The following is a 19,191-nucleotide window of genomic DNA, read 5'->3' on the forward strand; positions in this document are numbered from 1 at the left end:
CCTGGCCTGTCTTAAGAAGGAAATTTCATCATTTTCCCTGTGGTTAAGTTGTTCCCCTCTTCAGTTCATATGGCTTTCCCATATATCACGATGGGGAGGGAGATAGCTTCCTCTCACATTATGCCTTTTTAATGTAAAATGCAAATTCCACTTGCTGAGCTGTCGCTGGGGTGTAAAGAGCTCCTTCCGAGAGCCCCAGTGACTGCGAAAGAAAATCTTGCCTTTTGTGATGAGGGAGGAATATCTCCATACAGAAAGTTAGCAGTTAACTGCTTGTTGACATAAATTAATGGAAACTTTAAATAAAAAATTACTTCTTGTTCACAGCAGACTCTGTGTATCTATTCTAAGTAGAGTTATGAAGGAAGTAATTCACCATAGCTCATGCACTATGACTGGAACGGGATTTAAAGAAGTCTGGAAAATTAAACAATAAAACACGACAGGCAGCAGTTTCTGGAGGTTGCTCCAAGAGCTTTCAAACACCGGTGAAGTGCAGCAATCTGCTGGGCACGGCACACACTTCCTGGAGTGCCTCAGTCACTATTAGAAATGGAATTTAAAAAGGAAGAGTCAGATGAGAGGAATCGAACAGATGCATTTTAGAGAGATGATCAGAAATGGGGCAATTCTGCCGACAAACAGGCCAAACCATGACTGTGAAGCATAAACCAGTCTCCTTTGAAATCTGCACACGTGGAAATGCCTTGGAAAAAATTATTACAGAAATTCTATTATAAAATTAAATATTTTTTCATCTGCTTGCTGGAATCAGACTTATATGTATAAACATCCCAGCTGGATGTAACTATACTCATAAAATGGGTGCATGCATGGGTGAATGCAGAGACGCAAAACCAGTGTTTACATGTGTGGTTATTGATTTTGGGCTCAATGTGCATTCAAATACTCGAGATGTAGTCGAGGAACCTGCTGAAAATTTAACCACAATGTTATATTGGATGCATTTTACTGCTTTAATTTAACTTTTCTGTACATTTTTATTTAAAATATGCAATGTCAGAACACAAAGCACACTGAGAATTTACACTGTGGTCACATTTTACCTCACTTGAAACCTACCTGAACATTGCATTATATAGCTGGAAACTCATACAGTAAGTCTGGATGAATAATGGATTTTTTTTTTTTTAATGAGTAGCTGAATTCCTAAGTTTGAAAAAAAAAAATCAGTTCACATAGAACTGAGAAAGGGAAGTTTTGATTTTGAGGACTGAAATGAAAAACAATAACATTTCCTTCGGGAAATATGAATGTTTTGTTCAATCTAACCAAAACCCTGTGTTTCTTTTCCAGGTTACAGAATCCTGTCTACCTCAAAAAAAGGCTCTTTAGAAAGGGACAGCTGAAAAGCTGAAAGCACGAGACACTGTTTTCTAAAGAGTTATTCTAATTATCTGTTCATGTGTATCATTTAGGGGTTTGTTATCCCCGATACACCCCTTGGGCTATATCATGTGATAAGTAAATGATGAGTAAGATCCTGTTCAGATGATGGCTTTTGAATCTTGACACTGACTTAAATGGGATCAGGATTTCAGAAACTGCTTTAAAACTGCATTATTCTTGACAAAAAGGACCGAATGCCTATGGGTGAAACCTTCCTGGCTTCATCATATTTGTGTGAACCCCAAACTTAGTTCTTATCTTTCACCTTCCTAATTTGGGCTAAAAGACACACCTGTATTTTTTTCATCAACATTATTACAATATTCCCTGTAGTGTACCAGAGACAGACATTTAACCTTTTAAAATCATTTAATCTACAAAGCTGGTTTTGGTAGGAAAGCTTGCTAGATATAAGATATATACCACATATATTAATTTTTATTTTAAACCAAGATTCTATAAGCTGGGGAAGTCTGATATTAGAAATAACTGAAATTTGCAGTCTCCAATATTCCTGGTTTTTGAGTCACAGTGAGAAAATAGTGTATTTGTCTAAACAAATTGTACAGTCCACAGTGAATTGAAAGGAAATCAGCACCTTACAAAGCTTTAGAGTTAAATACAATGTCAGGAAGTAAAATACCGTAGCACTTAAAGATATGATAGAGAGCAATTATTGTAAAGCTAGAATTGTAGGCATTCTTCAACTGACTTGCACTGAATATCTATGTTAATTATATTATAGTATAATAATATTAGTACTACTGTATTAAATATTAATTATAATATGTACTGATCCTATGCCTCAATTCTATTCAATCTTTTTCACAATTGTCCTGGTTTTGGCTGGGATAGAGTTAATTTCCTTCCTAGTAGCTGGTACAGTGCTGTGTTTTGGATTTAGGATGAGAATAATGTTGATAACACACCGATGTTTTAGTTGTTGCTAGGTAATGCTTACACTAGCCAAGGACTTTTCAGCTTCCCATGCTCTACCAACTGAGAAGGCTGGAGGTGCACAAGAAGCTGGGAGGGGGCACAGCCAAACTGGCCAAAGGGACATTCCATACCATGTGACGTCATGCTCAGTACATAAACTGGGGGAAAGCTGACCGGGGGGGGCCGCTGCTCGGGGACTGGCTGGGCATCGGTCGGCGGGTGGTGAGCAATTGCATTGTGCATCACTTGCTTTGTATATTATTCTTATTATTATTACTATTACTATTATTATTTAATTTTATTTCAATTATTAAATTATTATCATCTCAACCCACGAGTTTTCTCACTTTTACTCTTCCGATTCTCTGCCCCATCCCACTGCAGGGGGGTGGGGAGTGAGCGAGTGGCTGTGTGGTGCTCAGTTGCCGACTGAGGTTAAACCACAACAACAATAAAGAGAATAAGCTGTTGAGGACAATACTTTAGCGGTCTTACATATAAAATAAATCTCACTGGAATAGACTGATTCAATTGGACACCTTCTTATCAGCATTCAGAAAGTCAGCAGAGAAGTCCGAAAGGCAGAAGCAATTAGAGCCATATTATTTAACATGATGTTTACATTTTAGTGATATGGAGGTGTCTCTGCAGAAAATGGTTTAACTTAAAGAGAGGTTATAATCTGAAAAGAGACTTATGGCAAATACTTTTAAATGCAAAAACCTGGGGCATTACCTGTAAACAAGCGGGCGGCACCCTACACCTAGCGATTGCTGTTATCACGTAGAGAGATTTTGGAATATTTATGGGCAAAATATTTTAGCGTGCTAACTACATTCAATTCACTATCAAAACAAAACAATGTATTTCCTTTCAAGTATTTCAAACAGAAAGATTTTTTTTATAAAACAACCCTTTTATTGTATAATGGAGCTGTTGTGTTAATTGTAATTTTTTTTGCCAAGGATCTATTTTACATAACAAAGCAAATCTGCCAACTATTAAGGAAATTTTCCAGTTTTCTCTTACAGATTATAGAAGGGGAAATAATATCGTATTTTAAATGCAAAGTAGGGATGATTAAAATTTCAGTCTAAGTAAAATAAGAACATTTCTGAATCCTAAAGACAACAAAACAAGTAATCTGCTGGGGACAATATAATAACTATCTTACAATTCTATACTTTAGCCCTTAGTATTATAAAGCCTTACAAGTAAGCAAAAGTTTAACTATTTATTTTGTCTCACTGTAATGTCTTCAGCACTGTTGGCCTTGAGGCAAGTTTGAAAATCACAGGCTTATGAATGTGCCTGTTTTATCCAGCTCCTAAAGTGCCTTTTTACTCATTCCAATCTGGGCACACAAATTCAAGTTCACATCTCTCTTGTGAGATTTTTGTTTATTTTTTTCCTTTCAAATGAACATATTAACCTGAAGGGACAAATGTTCAAAACATCACATAGAAAAAAAGAATGGCAAAAAATGTAGTAAATGAACAGATTTTGTATGTGCATCTCCTTGAGCACAGTTTTCAAAATTTACCCACGGGGCTAGGCTATTCTGTTTGCTAAAATTCCTAAGCTTTAATCTCAATAGCTAGGATAAAAGATCTGTGATAAGTAGGTATTATAGAAGTTAGAGTCCTATTATAGGATTGTATTAAGAATCAGTGCTGTATGGTTTTCATTTTGCTATAGAGTTTTCTTGTATGGTGCAAAAGATCTTGTACCATTTATTATCCTTGTTACTGCTTCATAAATTAGAATATGCAAGAAATACAACCCCAGTAATTTAAGTCATACAGTTTTCATTATATCGTTCCTTTAAGGAAACTGTTCAGAACATTCCTGTGAAAGATTTGTTCCTATAAATGAACAGCTGGTGTTATATGACTTGTTCTTTACAGGAAACAACATATCTCTTAGTCACACAGGATATAGGAAGATAAAATCCTTAGGTATATTCAAACCCTGAGCATTGTTTGTTGTGAAGATAAACCCTGTAAAAATTAAAAAGTTCTACTAAAGTGTTGAGGGATATACATGTTTTATCCTTCTGCCTTTCCCCCTTTATTCCTGGTTGGCAGTTCCTCCCCGCTCCCCATGGTGACTTCCACTTGTCATCATCACTCCTTGCTAGAGGTAAGGTGGAAATCCAAAAGGGTGTCTGGCTGCAATTACAACTCCCCCATAAATGTGGGTTATTTTAATAATTCTCATTCATCACTGCTGTTACTGAAAATATTCTTGTATAGCTGGGTGAATAGTTCATAGAAAAACCCAAACCACCACCAACTCATGAAACTCATTGTTGCGTTAGGTATTCAGTTCTGCTGCCCTTTGAACAAACTGTAAGACACTGAAGAAAGCTGTAAAACTAAGCATTTGAAAAATCAGTGCAAGAACAGCATTTTCATGCCTGTTTGCTTCAAAGGATGCTCTGATTTTGCTAATTGCCTCAAAGGGGGCTTCGATTTACTGTTTGCTACAAACAGTATTCTAATTTAGTTTACCCTGTGAGTCTGCAGCTGTGTTCGAGTATGGTGATGCCTGGGGCTCGTTGAGCTATTCTTCTGAAATTCATCCACTCAGTTCCTTGTGTGAAGTGGTTTATGCCTTTGCAGATTGGACTCAATACCTTGCGCTAGATGAAGACTTAGACCTACTGGCCTTTGACATAACCACATGTCCTGGCGGGAAACCCAAAATCTTTTCTTAGTTAATGTATCCTAAAAATCTGAATCATCATTGTAATTATCAAATAGAAAAGACGAGAATAATCTGGATTACCCTCCCTTCAGTTTTCTAAAACTGAAGAGAGGAGCATAGTTCTTGGACGGCTCCAAGAGTTGCTTAAAGCAGTGCCATCAAAATGAAAAATAGTTGGGTGATTTATTTTTTCAGTTTTACTTACAAAACAAGGGCTAATTGAATCTAGTCTAATGATATTAATAAACCACTAGATAATAAATCATGATTCTGCTATTGAAGACCAATGACTTCTGACCCACGAGACCCACTTTGTAGGTTCTGATTGCTTATGCCTACTGGATGAGATATAATGAAATCAAAGTATTAACAGATGTTAATATGTAGTTACATATTAATTTTTTCCCCCCTTTGTTCTTTCTGTTAAGGGATTTCAAATTAAATCACACTTTCAGTCACCACTGAAGTGTTTTTTACAACTTGTTAATGATATTGTAATTATTGCTTCATATATCACATGGGGGCAATTTCCAGATCAAATTTGCAGCTATTTGATTACACCAGGTCAGTCACCAGAAATAGGACATTCTGGCCACTCTTCTACATCTAACAGCTCCTGTGTTACCTAAACACTGAGACATACTCAAACTATGAGACATTTCCCTGAAATAATTCACTATTCATATAACTGCTACTCGGATATATTCATACAAGCTACTATAGCATAACCCGTATTCAGGGCCATGAAGATGACGAAGAGATCTGAGCACCCTACATGGGGGGGAGAGGCAGGGGAGGTGGGAGTGTGCAACCCAGAGAGGAGGGGGATGCTCAGGGCCACAGCCTGCCCGGACTGCAGCTTCCTTTTCTGAAGGCCCAATTTAGAAAACTAAAGCCTCCTAAATTAAACCTCAGTATGAAGGTATTATTTCAAATGCTAAAATGGGGAACAGCAACATCTTTATTTCCCCTGTAGAGAATGCACCCCTGCATCCTTGCCAGATGTCCCAGGTTAGGTAACCTCTGCATTTGCTGTCCTAGAATCTTTTGATATATAACAACTGAAAAAGTTTTCTTTACATCTTTATGAAAGCTGTATAATCAAAGATGAACTTTTTCAAATGGAGATTTTCAGGGCAGGAAACATTTAATCCATATCCTTTACAGCTTTCTTTAAAATTTCTTACAATTCAATATTACAGTATGAATCTGTGACTTCACTTTTCAGTTGTTTTCAGCCCTTTCCAGAAATTTTCCTAAATTAGCACTGTGAGTTCTTTTTAAAGATACGCATTTGATTTTGCTCTTTCCAGCTGGTGGATTTTGCTGCTTGCGAATATCAGATATTGTCACCATCCTCTCTTACCCTCTCTTAAGCTATAAAATCAAAATTAAGCTGTGGAGGATTCCAAAAAGAAGACAGTATATGTGAAGGAACTTTAATAAATCTATCCCCATGCTTGTTCATTCTTGGTAATTCTCCCATAACCATGAAACCAACACAACTCATAGTACAAAATACTTTTCTTCTCCAAGTTCCCAGCTCATAAAAACAAGACAAGTTATACCATCTAATAAATTCAAAGTGAAGAATCATATCTTCATACACTGGAGGTGGGATTTAAAGAGCTAATACACAATTCTCATTTTTCATTTAATTAAATCACCTATGCAATGCAGATAAAGTTTGCCATAGCTCAGTAGAAGATATACCAAAGTGAAACAGTACCCAGATATAGTAAAATCCTTGGCAATGGACTGTCCTCTTTATGACTTGTTCAGTTGCATGGGCAATTTTTTTTATCCTAATGGGCTTCACTATGAATGGGAATTACCGTTGTGCATGGGTGATAGAAGGGACCGTCTCAATATAAAAACTTTACAGGGAAGAGTATAGTGAATACATGTATTTATTTAAAGACTGATTCTCTTGCAAGTACATTTTTTCATAAATATGTAGTGATACTGCCCCTGGTATGAATGGAAAAAAGGTCCCATCTTCATTTAGTATTTTGTGTGTGTACATATTCACTTAGTTGGTAAACTATAAAAGAGACTGGATTGAGAGTCCTATGTATTTCCAGAAAACTGCTGCATGTTTTCCAGTACAACCTATGGCTCTTTCTGAGGCAAAGGGAACTCCTTTTCTTAGACTGAATATTCAGTTTCTCTGACGGAGTCTCCAGTTGTTAAAGTACTTCAAGTTTGTGCATTTCACTCTTTCATCTAGTTTTCCTAATGAGATCTTTCTACCCCTTCCTGTTTATGGATTTTTATTAATGGACTGGTCACTGGAGGTAGAATATTTCTGCCTATGTGTAATTTAGTCAGCTTTATGAAATAGTCTAGCATGCTAAGAGGTCATGCATCAGCTTTTGCTGAAGCAGAGCTAGCTACAAAGGATATAAATCACAGTCCTCTACACTGTTCTGGATAATAATGCCATCACGCAAGGATGTCATTAATTTAAAAGCAGGTATACAAGCTTACTTCACAGTTTCTTCAGGGCAGATTATGACTAGAAGCAGAGAGGCAGCATGTAATGCGGATTTAAGTATTATGCATCATATAAGGAAATAAAAGACAAAACAAATTCTCTATGCTATCAGCTTCTCCAGCATTAAATATGGAAATGTAGCATGAAGCATACAGCTTGTTTTATTGCAAGTACTCTATCAAAGTCCTCCTAAGTTTACTACTCTCTCTGCTTATAACTCCAACTTAATTTCCACTTGTGCTTGGCCTAATTTCACTCCTACAGCTGATGCTTCTTCGAAGTAAAAAAAAAAAAGTGGGAAGAGACTGACAGCATGAATAGCAAAGCATTTAAAACAAAACCAAAAATAAGGACATGCTCTGCATTAATGCCGTTTTATATTTCATTATTACACTTAGCCATTTCTTACTGGTAAAAAGACACATGGGGAATGTTCCTTACATTTTCCTTCTCATTTAATTTTACTTCATTTGCTTTTGCGTTTAGCTTTTTGATCACCAGTTCTTTATGCTTGTCCTGGTTTCGGCAGGGATAGAGTTAATTTCCTTTCTAGTAGCTGGTACAGTGTTTTGGATTTAGGATGAGAACAAAGTTGATAACACACCGATGTTTTAGTTGTTGCTAGGTAATGCTTACACTAGCCAAGGACTTTTCAGCTTCCCATGCTCTACTGACTGAGAAGGCTGGAGGTGCACAAGAAGCTGGGAGGGGGCACAGCCAAACTGGCCAAAGGGACATTCCATACCATGTGACGTCATGCTCAGTATATAAACTGGGGAAAGCTGGCCGGGGGGGGCCGCTGCTCGGGGACTGGCTGGGCATCGGTCGGCGGGTGGTGAGCAATTGTACTGTGCATCACTTGTTTTGTGTATTATTATTATTACTATCATATTATTATTATCATTTTATTTCAATTATTAAACTGTTTTTATCTCAACCCACGAGTTTTTCTAACTTGTGCTCCTCCAATTCTCTCCCCCATCCCACCGGGTGGGGGGGAGTGAGCGAGCGGCTGCGTGGTGCTTAGTTGCCGACTGAAATTAAACCACGACAATGCTTCATCCTGGGACATCCTCAGTGACAAAGGTCATATTGTAAATGAAAATACAGCTTTAGACAGTAACCAGGAATATGTCCCCTCTATCTTGCTTGTGCACTTAAAATGCTTTGTATTTTATTAAAAAATGTCTGTCAACTGCCTGCTAAAAGTATAAAAAATCTTATGGATTATCTGTCACCAAATATTTATAATGAAATTTAACGTGAAGCAGAACTGCTTTGTTTCTCTATTAACTCTCAACTCCTCTTTTGAGAACCGTTTTAACACATACCAACTTGGCTTCCCCCAGGACTCCCGCGCCTCTTACTGACTACACCAGTGCTCACAATTTCTCTTTTTTTAACAACAAAACAAAAACCCAAGACCAATAAAGTTGTGACTTCAGTCTGGAGTGGACTTTTTTCCCCTTCCTTCTATTCTGTGGGATAAAAAAATGCTGGCAAAATGGGATGCTTGAATGATACATTCATTTTGGGGACATTCATGCTGAATGACTGTCCCAAAAATACAGAATCAGTTGACCAGCAATGGAGATCCATCATGCAGATACAAATCTTTCCCTTAGTGAAAGGGAAAAAGCAACACAAACTATTGTCTAATACTATTTCCCTTTATTGGATAGAGATTTTGCTCTTCTTTTTTGATACTTTAAACTTACATTTAACCACCCTGTTTCGCATAATGACATTTGGTAAACTACGGACTTGATTTAGTCTCCACTGATGAGAACTGACATTTTCCCACTGCCTTCTCCCATCTATGAAAATAAACATCTTTTCCCAGTGATGAACCATAAAGAAGAAAAATAATCTTATGTTTTTTGTCTTGCTGGTCTTGTTTTCATTTATGGGGCCAGTCAGTCCTTACCCCAGCCAGAAAACACTGTAAATGACCTGAAAGTGGGCTGATTTTTGTGTAATCAAAACTAATAACACAGGCTTTAAAAACTTCCAGCGGGAGCAGAAAGAGATGGACAGCAAGGTGTGAGGCTCTGTTGGGTTTCTGCTTTCTTCTCACCCTTTTCTAGAGTGAGACGATGGTAGAGCATAGGCATGAAAGCAAAATAAGTCCCAATGTTTGGGTTCACACTGTATGGAAAAGCAGTATCTTACTTATACTTTAGAGTCAAACAGCCTCTTAGAGGATTTACACCTGCTGGCACGCAGGGCTGACACAACTGTTGGCCTTGGATACTCATCACCAGCGACACTGCAAACCCACGCCCAGCAGCCCGGTCTGCTCTGCCGCTGGTGGGCTTCTACCACCACCAAATGGTGGTGATGGGAAGGGAGGAAGGCAGCACCTGGCCTCTGAGGTCCCTGTCCTCTGTGGCATTGCACGGGCTAGGAAGAGCTGGGCTGGGCTTTCTCACCTGGAGAGCATCAAGCTCCCAACTCAACACTGGGATGGGGATGAGAGGTGTGGGGGGATAAATAAATATTTTTCAAACAGTAAAATCTGGCTTGGTGCTACTGAAAGAAAGCATGCATGAAAAGGCTGACAACGGTATTTTTAAATAAGTCTGGTTTAAAACATAATGCTGCTAATGCAAATCTAACCCGTTAAAAGTAAGAGCTTTGCTAATATGTCAGCAAGGCACCCTGAACAATCCAGGAAGTTACAGGATAAATTACATGACGCTTTGAATTTGCATTTTTGGGTAGCAGACCCTTTTAGCCTGGCTTACACTTGTGATCACTGCAAACAACACTCCCTGGAGTTTCTCTAGGTATTGCATGTAACTTGCCCAAATTTACCCAGGACTCAGGGAGATGTGTGTGGCTTTCCCCTTAGAGCTTATGGTACAAAGTACACAGGAGAGTATGCAATATATAATGTATTCCCTTGACAAGGTGCAGCATGATGTTGCCATAGTGGATTTGAGAGAGTCTGTGCCTATGAAGCCCCTGTGTAACCAGAAGGCAGGAATCATAGTGGCTTAGAACTTCACAGGCGTGAGGGACAATGTTCCCTCAAAAGCAAGCGGATTGCCCAGTCCCATTTTTCTGTCATATGCGGCCTTTGTTTTTCCTTGCTTTAATACCATTTAATGCTTTAATACCATTTAAAATGTTAGCATACATAATTCTACTTCTGTAGGATTGCATAGAAACAGAAGCAAAGTAAAATATATAGGAAAAGACTGTACATGGGAGAATAAAATGTTAGAGACTAATTACAGCACTGTTACTCAAAGAAGACAGCTTGATTGTTTAAATTTCATACAAAGGAAAATCTTGAACAGGTTTGTCAATAGGTTTCTGAAGAGCCCAAATGACATTTCACACTTTTACTGATGTTACTATTTAATTATTCCAATAACTCTAATGCTTAGTAGGATTTCAAAATTCTAGACACTAATTTCAATGTTTCTAGGTTTTTTAAGTATGTAATATTAACATTTACAACTGGTTGAGTTTATGGCACAAAGTTTTTACCTGTTAGATATATGTGCAGAATTACCTTCAAAAAAATATAAGGACAATGGTGAACAGATCCAAACCTTTTTCTTACCAGTTAGAAATAGTTGTTCTGTTACAAATCTATACTGCTAACATAGTGCTTCTTTGCAATTACAGAATGCTCTATCTACTTTTTCTATTTGTTCTCAGAATGCATCATATTGTAGTAACATAAAACATTTCCAGCTTGAGCATTTTTAAAGCATTTTGTGGACATCAGTGAATTGAGGTTGTCTGGCATTATCCTTTACAGGCAGGTGAATATGATCCCCACACCTCCAGGAAACCAGATCGCACGGACTGGACAAAGATGCAGAAGCAAAAACAGAACAGAAGCTAGGCTAGCTCACTCGCAGTTTGCAGGACATAATTTTAATTCCACCTCCTATTTCAATAAAATAATGTGTTTGTGAAAGCTTGCACTTATTTTTTAATAATTTCGAAAGGTGAAGTGTCATAAGTATATGTATTGTTTTTATAGCTAGAGCTATTTTTATTATCTTCATATACTTAGAATTACCTGTATTGATACTTGGAACAATATTTCCAGTGTTTATGATTACAGTTGCCTAACCTGCAATATAGCCAGATAAGCAGTTTAAAAGTAATTTGGAATTTCATTATTGTGGCAAAGGAATGGGTAAATCTCGAAGCCTTTGCTGTTAACCAAGCAAGGTCATGTCACATAACGAAATACACAGAATTGGTTCTGTCCTGAAGTTTCCGTGATGCTCTTCTCTCTAGTTTTAAGTTTGTGAAAGTTATGTCTCCCTTTTTTTTCCCTGAGAAATTATTCCGCCTAGAAGAGTTGCCCTAAAAAGTATTTTTTAATTACTAGATGTTTATGTTCAAAACATTGCTCCTTTTCCCCGTAAATAACTACAGAAAACAAATATTCACAGATAAGCAAGCGGCTGCTATGACACTGGCTTGCCCAAGACAAGTTGCATCTTCAGCTTTGTCAAGGAGCTTGCATGGCACTTGCTGGTCTGATAGCTCAGATTCCCTACTAATCTCGTTGTTCCATTACCTCTTTAAAAAAGAAACTTAGCATCAATAAATATTTCTAACACTTTCCCAGCTCCTTAAATTCCTCTCTATAAAGTCACCTTTCTCATGCCAGAGCTGAGGAGACCGGCAATTCCACAAATGTCCATGGATCTCCATCATCACTTGCAAGTAAGCAGTGAATTACTTTCCCATATTCAGTATCAGCACCCAACACCAAATCAAAGTGAAAATAAGACGCAGCTGAGTGAGCAGCAGGAGAGTGAGCATGGGGCATACCGCACAGCTCCTGTGCCTGAGAGGGAAGGGATGAAGGCTTTCTGCTGACAATGCAGAGGTGGAAGGACAGCTAGTCAGGCATCGAAATTCCCACAGAACAAATGGTAATGCTATTGAGGTGCCACTTAATTGTATATATGGTAAAATTAATTATCGCTGGCACCCTGGAGCCTTGAATAGGATATTTATTACTTTAAATAAGTGATTGATTCTAAAAGTACATATGGACATAGTTATGATGCCGTGTCTTCAGCAGCATCAGCAGACAAGGGATGCTGCAGGGAAAGTTTCGCTTTTTGGGAAACCTGTAAATTCAGTGCAGTTTCCATTTGTCTCACTTTTTAAACATAAACTGGATTTGACAAAAGGTTTTTATCAGAGTGTAGTATTTCAGCCAGGATATTTAGTGTGTCAGATGTTATTAGTTTTAATCAGGCTAAAAGCAAGATGCTGACCTCAGCCTTTCATGCAGACATACAGCAGACATGCTGCTTTCGGTCACGCGATGAAGGGACACAGCCGTGCCACTGAGCATTAGCCACCGCTTAAGAGCGTTTGATGTGTCCCTTTGTTTCATTTTCCAGTTTCTTTCCCTCATGTTTTTACAGAAATGTTTTTCATATACAGATCTATGTTTTCATTGATTGCAATGAACAGAATTCCTGATATGGCACGTTTTGATTGCATTAATTAGAAAATTGGGAGGAAGAATTTACTGAAAATCTTACCGTGCCAAAGTTTTGACCCAATAATACTTTTACAGTGTTTTCTCCTCAATCTTAGAGAAACAGAAGATAAGGATTTTCAAAAATGTTGGGAATTCATTTGAGGATAATCAATGTTTTTGCACCTCCTCAGCAAGACTTCACTAAATATTTAGATTAAAACCCTTTTTGCCAGATAAAACCAGCATGTTCTAGATCTACCCCGCATCAGGTGGGATATTTTTTACATCCTCTTTCAAATCTAGGTGATGAAAAAGGTGACACACTGAGAGAGACTTGCAGAGATTGGTCTCCAATGCACTCCAAGGCTATTTAACTGTTTTTGTTAACATCATTCCGAGCAAAAATTAAACTTTTGAACATGGGACATCTTTTCTCCTCCTGACAGCTGACAGTCTAAAACTACAGAATTTGAAATAAGAGAAACTACAATGAAAAAAAAAAACAAATAAATCACAGTAATCATAGTGTTCACCATGACAGGCAGCAGAAAGCTCAATTAAATATTATACTGGTTACTCAGGGTACAGAGTTCCAAAAACACTTGCAATGTGGAAGTGATGGCAATGAATAACAAAATAATTACTATCTCAGTTTTTCAGGCCAGCCCAATTGCCTTTAACTGAATTAACAGGACGGTGAAGAGGCATTCAGAGAGGCAATAATAGAGCCCGCAGTAAGGGCAGTCAGAAGAACATAGAATCATAGAATCATACAATCGTTTAGGTTGGAAAAGACCTTTAAGATCACCAAGTCCAACCATTAACCTAGCACTGCCAAGTCCACCACTAAACCGTGTATGTACTTATATGTAACCAAACCCTTAAAAGTGTTATAAGCCAAATTTTATGTCTTTAAAATAATACTCCTGCAGTTCGTTACAGTTACAAAATAACATTTTGGAGTATCTGTTCAAATGAAATTGCATTTGGATAAAGTAATTCTAATTAAAATCTCTGCATTGGCGCACTCTATTTTCAGATGACAATTGTATTTCTGAGGTAGTACAATGGAAAAAACAGCATTTCAATTTTAGTCTTCCAAGCAAGTCTTGCAATGAGTGTTGACTCTTTCTTGAGTGAAATATAATAGGTGTGTATAAAAAATAATACACTTCGGACCAGAGAGAAGATGATTATTTTGTGTAGATTATCCTTTGCCTACAGATTTCAGAAGATGGAAATTTCAGGCTTAAAATGGAAATTCAGTTGCACCCATGACTGTAAAGCACCTCTAACACTGCAGAATTATGAGTTTCAGACTAGTACAGCCCTGTTCTGCTTCAGATAAGGTAGTCGTGATTTACATTCTTGTAAATGAGATCACCTGCTAATGCAAACATTTTCCACGATTTCAGTCTTTTAAAGAAGGGTAAAAGCCATTCATACATGTTTTAGAGAGAGAGACCCTGCAGCTCACTTGAATGCTGTGAGAGGTACAAATGTATGAGGAATTTAATGAATGGATAAAAAGTACAAATCCTGGAGAAAACATTCTGATTGGTCATTAATGATGCATTAATGATTGTGGATGCAGCCCTTGGTAACGGCAAGTCCAAGTATGCTGTTTGCTGGAGCGGGTGGTTCGTTCGACTGGGAGGCCTCTATCATTGAGCAAATCTTACTCAGCTGCCTCCACCTCTAGAACAATTTTTCTAAGTCTTTTTCTTCTTGTGCTGAGCAGGGACAAAACGGTAACAGTGGCTGGCACTAGCGAGTTAATTTTATAACGAAAACTGACATCCTGCTAGAGCGCTAGCAATTTAAAAGAGTAATGGATTGTCAGTTTTAGCTGGAAAGTGGTTGTTATATGATTTTAGAAGTCTTTTGCATATTTATTTTGTCCCACTTTAAATAAATTTGGGTAAGATTTATCTCGTTAGCTCCAAATGCAAGTCCCTCTTGGCCTGATTGAGGAAAAAAATTAGACTTTGCAAACATTACAAAGCCTAAATCAATACATTAATATTTAGGGGACATGAAGGAGGTTTATTAAACAGAAAAAGGGCCTTAAGTATTACTTTGGAAATATCATACATGTTTAAATAAAAAACATAGGTTGTGGTTCTGACTGAATCTATAAATCACATTTACATAGATAACTGAATTATTTACATGCACACCATGTCAAGTGCAGATTACGTACAGAATGAGACAATGCAGAGAGGACAGAACAGGAACAAGTGCCATGTCTCACACGCACAGGGTCTGTCCTGGGAGGAGCCCCAAGTGTGCCCAGCACAGGCCAGATGATTAAAATAAAAATTAAGATGTCGAGTAACTAATGCAAGAAAGTTTTTGTGTCACTGATTCCCCAGTATTAGCATTTTGGTACTGATGGAAAGCACTGATGTAAGTAGGAACCGGGCTTCTGCAGGATAGGGAAGCCAGAGGGTGCACTGGGGGTAAGCAAGGGCAACAGAGACTGTGGGCAGTTGGAGATGGGATGGCAAAGGGAATAAGACCTGTTATCTACACCTCAAAGCCTAAACCACAGACCTATTCGAGCTGTGCATCCATGACAGACCAAAATACAGCCTCGAAAAAACACCCCTTAGTCCAGACTGTGCCAGCGGATCCTGACGCTGCTGTCACCAGGAGCATCGCCAGTTCCTCGTTCACATTCAAGGAGACAAACAGAGCTGTCAGATCCTTAATCCCATCGTTAGGAAGACCATGGTCACAAACCTTGTTCACCAGCATCATGGTCATTTCTGCCCCACCAGGCCCCGCAGGAACTGCTGTTCCAAACCCTGGCCACTCTCTCTGGACAGCCCATCCACAACACAATGGGGACCAGCACCTCCCCCTCATCTCATATTAAAATTCACACATGGCTAAGTTATATTTGCCTAGTCTTGTAAAAGTGCTCTCCCTTAGCCAGTATGTTTGTTCTCTCTTCCTGGGATCCACATCAAGTGTATTAATAAAGCATAACAAAATTCTCCCCGAGCCCTCATTTCGCTAGGTTAAACAAAGCAATCTCTTTCAGATGTGTTCTTTATTCTCCTAATCATCCTGGTAGCCCCCCTTGGTGGCTGAGGTCCTTTTGAACACCCTGTTCTGGCCTCTGTCTCCCTGGAGTCACAAACAAGAAGCCTGACCTGCCCTTTCCCCACATGGTGCAATAGCGTCATTACTGTGTCCTGACACACGGAGATAACCGGAGACTTTGGGCTGTGACCTGTCACTCTGCCCTGTGGCAAAATTAATTCTCAAGGACATTGGTAAACATGTCTTAATATTTTTGCAAATTGAAAGGGAAACACAGCTTGGAGGATGCAATTTAAACTTTGGTAGAACAAATGTCAGATTAGAAATGGCAAAAATTGCAACCTTTTGCTAGGAAAATTATGAGCAATATAGTGTGGTAAGAGGTATTTCATTTTTTTACTTACTGTGGCAAACATCTGATGTTTAAATCATCTGCGGTTCATGACTTTGCAGCTCAAGCATCTGGCACTGAGGTAGACTGAGTCAATTACAAACTCCTAGCTTCTAAACTTTTAATTAATTATTTCATAATTCTCACTTCTTTTTAGTAAGGTCACTGAAATAAAATTAACTGAATTATCTTCCTCTCTTTCATGTGATTTTTCTTTCACTGATGTAAATGTGGGCTAAAGACACATTAGGCTTTTTTTTTTTTTTTATTAACTATCTTGATTAATTTTTTTGGTACAAAAAGGTGTAACTATGTAATAAGTAACAGTGATCTAGACTTGACCTGGTGGTCTCGTTAAGGCATCGAGCAGGGATTTGGGAGACTGAAACTCAACTTCAAGCTCTGCCAGAGATTCCTGATTGACTGTGGCCAAACCCCACTAGGTCTCGCTGCTCCCTGTATTCGTGCATGGGACAGTGATGGAGAGGCTGCTGCTTCCTTTCAGCCTTGGTTATTTACTGATCATGTTACCTTTCTATGTTTTACTCATGGAAATTCAGGCATCTTTAACCCATTAAAATGTATTTATTCTCTGAAACACTTACATGAATATGTTCAGAAATTGGCAGCCCAAATAGCAGAGAAGAGGATATTCAAAGTGACAGTTACTGGATCTGTGTGTATAGAAAGACCTCACACACACACCAGAAAAAAAGAAAAAAAGAAAGAGAGTTGGATTTACATGTCTTTTAAAGTGGAGTTTCACAGCAAATAATTTTGCAATCTGGAGCTTGAACCTATTTGGGAGCTTATGATCAGACATAAGTCTTTATTCATTTAATTTGTGACACAATGCACACACCCCTGGTTCTTCCAGCTCTGCTGTTTTCAGCAGGAGAACATCTTCTTTCAATGTTACTTGACAGAATACAGCCTGTTGGGCAGAGGAATTTTAAAGGGCTAAGACTTTGCTTTTAAATTTTCTTTTTCTCCTGTTATTTCATGTGCTGCTCTAGGTCTGCTGCTGATCATTTATTCACAATGTGAAAGGAAACACAGCCCTTTGACTGAATGATTTTACTTTGGCAAAAGACCTGCTTTTCCTTTCATTTATTTCTCCCCAATAGCAGAAGTTGTTTCTAATCTTGAAATACAAAGCCATGAACAATATTAAAAGGAAACAAAAAACTGCTTCCATAAAATGTTATTATATCATCCCTACGAACCCTATTCATCAGAAAAGGATATATAAGCTTATAGCACCAATTAGCTGTTTGATGTTTCCTTTACGGTTTCGGTTACTTTCAGACAGGTCAATCTCCATCTCAAAGGATGCATGAATCTTGCATCCTTACCTCCTGGGTCTCAGCACACGGAAGGGGAAGCGATGGCTTTATTAGCAGTGTAAGTACGAAGCGACATGATTAAAAGTGCTTACATGCACAAGTCCCATTCAAGTCCACTGGACAGATAAGCGACAGTAGTAAGTATGATGCAGGTCTCTCTAAATTACCGTGCAGAACCCAATGTTGATTCAAGGTGGGATCCCACCCGTGTGGGATGAGCGATTAGTGTGACTCCCATCCGACCCACTGAGCATCCATTGCATGGCTGATAATTAGTAATATCTACAGTAATATGTACATAAAGATATGAGCTGGAATGGAAAGAAATGGCCACAATCATCACTGAGATGGGATGGGGCATCCTCCAGAGCTGCTGATCCCGCTGTGCCACTCAGCGGGTGCAGGACCTCTCTCTACAAGCAGGGAGCTCAGCAGCTTTCCCTTCTTGCTAAGTGCTGAGAGAACTACAAAGGAAAAAATACAGGGACAGTGATTTTTTTTAACTTTATCTTGAAAATGGCTCACTTTTTCTGGCTATGCTTCATGAAGCTTGTCCCTAATTCCTACATAAAATATAACTGAAATAATATTGGAGTAACTGAATATATATATACAATTTAAATAATAATTGTCACAGCTGCTTCATTCCAGCTTCCCAATCCGATAGCGTACAAATACGTCTGCAATCCATGAACAACCCCCCACGTAAACAGTACTTTTACAGGTCTTCACGCAACAGCTGCCTCTGAGGAAGGTTATAAAAATGACTAAATGATGGCTTTTTGGCTGTACTAATAAAATAATGTTCTTTATGCAACAGATACCCTTAGCTCTTACAGAGCTACAGTCTAACATTCTTACAAACCATTGGGGTCTAAAGGTCCAGTGGTTAAGGATAATTAGTTTGAGAAGCATTTCATACATGTTATTTGTAAGGGATTTTGGTGTGCCATATGGATTAATAGAGATTGCCATTTAAATTCTTCTGTTTTATATTCATTGTTTTATTATCCATAAAAATGCAAAAGAAAATGTTAATGACGATTACACCAAAGACTAATAAGTTAAAGCCTTAGGTTATACTTTGCATTTCTGAAGATATAAATGCAATTGCTTAATAATTATGCATATTTTTAACTATTGAGTTATTATTTCTCTATATACTTGTAGTTAGCCTAATTAACTTTAAGCTCTTCTTTATATGTTTTATACCTGCAATTAATTTCCAACTTTTTTTTAGCCCCTTGCACGAGGGCATTAACTATTATAAAGACAATCAAAGCTAAGAATTGTTCACCCTGGAATAATACAATAAATATTACCTCCACGCGTGTAAAACTGCCACTGTTGTTCTGCAGCACTTATAACAGAA

This window comes from Aptenodytes patagonicus, chromosome 5 (genome assembly GCF_965638725.1).
Source record: "Aptenodytes patagonicus chromosome 5, bAptPat1.pri.cur, whole genome shotgun sequence".
Taxonomy (NCBI): domain Eukaryota; kingdom Metazoa; phylum Chordata; class Aves; order Sphenisciformes; family Spheniscidae; genus Aptenodytes; species Aptenodytes patagonicus.